Here is a 2,592-nt window from a genome sequence, read left to right as displayed (position 1 = left end):
CTTTCTCACAAAAAAATCCCTCATTCCATGTAACTCTAAAGAAAAATGTTTAGTCCAAATTTGTAAGGGGCACAAAAAAATTACCTTATTTTCCCCCAAAGTAAGGTTTAATTGTATAAAAATGGTTAAAATGTAAAGAAACCTATTCTCATTTAGTTTCACCGTGTTCAAGCCACCCAGGCAATAAAAGTTAACTCGTTATTTTGGCATCATGGTCAACAGCAGAAAACCCATGCAAAAACGAAAAAATCTGCACAATTTTTTTTTGCAACTCTCCAATCCCCCTGAAAAATTAACTAGCAAATTAAATATACCTCAAATGATGCAATTGAGAAATACAACACTGCGAGTCTCTGGCTGTATAGTTTGCCATCATGTCTGATTTCACCCTATGTCAATTTTTTCTCACTTGAAAAAAAAGAAAATTGGCTTGATTTTTTTTCTGGTAACTTGTTTGGGTTAGGGGGATTGTGCAGAGGGTTGAATGTTTTCCTAAAGTCTCAGAATGGGTTAAAACTAAGAAAATAAGTAATATTCACCCCAGATATTCCCCACCTCTCCTCTTCCGACGCTGCCCAATTTTCTGCTACAGTCAATAGTTCTAGATGGTCAAACAGTGTAACCAATGAGTTAGCAAATTTATGTTATGGTTTACTTTGCCTAAAAAAGCGATGCATGTCGATCAACAATATATGGATGGACAAACTGCATTGTGTGGTTCAGATTTTTTTTAAAATGGCTTTATTTAGTGTTGCATGCGTCTCCAGGCAAATATTTAGTGGCAAACAGTTGTATGGAAACATCTATAGGAACCTATCAATACTCGTAAGTGGTAGTATGGTCAGGTTCATGAGTAGAATCCAACTTTATTCTCTACAGGCTTGGGCACATGAGAGGGGTGCACCGCCAAGGGACAGGTGATGAAAACCAGTAATAAGAGCTATACTAGAAGCTATGCAGCCCAGCAGAAGAGGCTCTTTGCTATGAGACGTGCCTATCGCTGGCTGATGAGATGCATTACGCCAGGGCTTTTGAGAGGCCCACAGGTAATTATTCAAAAACTCCTGATTTCGGTGTAGTTTTTCCCAGCTGAGAAACCAGTCCACCAGCATGAGAATATCTCAGTTTCAAAGAGTATTTCTACCCACAGGGAGCAGAAAGTGAAATTTAAGCACCCACAAGGAATGGCCACACCAGATGGAGTCTGTATGCTGATTTGTAAAGCTAGAAGTGGAAAACAGAGCGCACAAAACGGTGATACCCTATGGAGGGAAAGTAGGAGTGCTGGCTATGCTCACCTGATGGAGTTGTGACAGGCAAAACTCCTATGTAAGCATGAAGAAAAATAGCTGCTGCTGCCCTGTGGCTGGTGGATAAATCCTCCAGGAGATATTGGATCCAGTTGGATGAACACGTAGTTGGGCTACACTGCTGGAGTGAATCAATTCTTCAGAAGTGATGATGAAGAAAAGGATTTTTATTCACAACATGTATCAGCATCTTTTTCAAGAAAAAAAAGTGTTTTTTTTTTAAGTTGTAAAAGACGACGGTACGTAGTTGAAATGCATTGAGGAAAAAGCTTTTTATTCATGTCAACATTTCTGAAGAATTGATTTACTACGACAGCACAGCCTAACTACGTGTTCATCCAATTGGATCATGTATGCTGACTTGGACTGAAAAGAAACTAGTGTCAGGACTGGTATGTAGCAATTGTAAAAGTGGGACTTACAAACCCTTAAGCTATGTTCAACCATGTGTTACACTTCCCCCAAATACTTATCTGGGCTCCTCTGTCCCCCGTCGTGGCGCGTTCTGGCTTTCGAGGAATCCGCTGTTCGCGCAGGCGCCTTAGGTCCCGGCCACGCGCTCCTTCTGTGCCTTATGCTGCAGTAGGGTCGTGACCCGGAAGCTCTGCCCTGTCATGGCGGCCTCCACCGTATTTCAGGCAGCTTCCTGCGGTGGGTAAGCGCCTGATTATTGATTGTGCCTACTACCTTGCCTGCCCTCGTGCAGGCGCTTTTGCTGCGCTTTAGTCAGGTCCCTGTTTTGCCTTAATGCACAATCCTTGCGCAATTCCTACTTGATTTTACCCTGCTCTGCTTTTTGCTTTTTAGTGTCTCCTCGTCAGGTCCTGCCAGTCCCTGGAGCCTGTCTTGTATCCCTGTCTCTGGTCTACTTGACCTGTCCTCAGTCCCTGGATCCTATCCCGTCTCCATGTCCCTGCGTCTACAGGACCAGTCCTAGTATTCCCATCTCTCTACCCCACCTTCCTCTTTGCCCCCGGTCCATCCTCCTGGTATCCAATGCCCGTGATCTTCCCTCTGCCCTACACTCCTTGTCCTCTAGAGCCATCCCTTTGGTATCTGCTGTTGAGATACTAACCCCTCTGGGCTTGCCCCTAAAGCTCCCTGTATAGGAGGTGTCCTCACTTGGCCAGCTCGCTCAGGGGGGCTCTGGTGTTTCGACCCAGAGGGTCCACTCTAGGTGACGCATTTGTGGTGTTACACCATGTTTAAGGAGGAGTGTTTTTTTTTTTTTTTAAGTAAGTCCTATCCAGAGTACTCCTCAAAACCCTCTTCAAAAACACCA

The 2,592-nt window shown here is 43.9% G+C and overlaps 1 long non-coding RNA gene across 1 annotated transcript; it reads left to right on the top strand.

The window, feature by feature from the left end:
* Nucleotides 1–881: 881 nt before the first annotated feature.
* Nucleotides 882–2,255, top strand: LOC143816438 (uncharacterized). Its single transcript, XR_013223948.1, has 3 exons — nt 882–1,046; nt 1,151–1,329; nt 2,118–2,255. It is a non-coding gene; the product is annotated as an uncharacterized LOC143816438 (long non-coding RNA).
* Nucleotides 2,256–2,592: the final 337 nt, after the last annotated feature.

The sequence above is a fragment of the Ranitomeya variabilis genome, chromosome 1, assembly GCF_051348905.1.
Source record: "Ranitomeya variabilis isolate aRanVar5 chromosome 1, aRanVar5.hap1, whole genome shotgun sequence".
Lineage (NCBI taxonomy): Eukaryota > Metazoa > Chordata > Amphibia > Anura > Dendrobatidae > Ranitomeya > Ranitomeya variabilis.
Note: the sequence above shows the minus strand (reverse complement) of the source record. Positions and strands in the feature narration are given on the sequence as shown.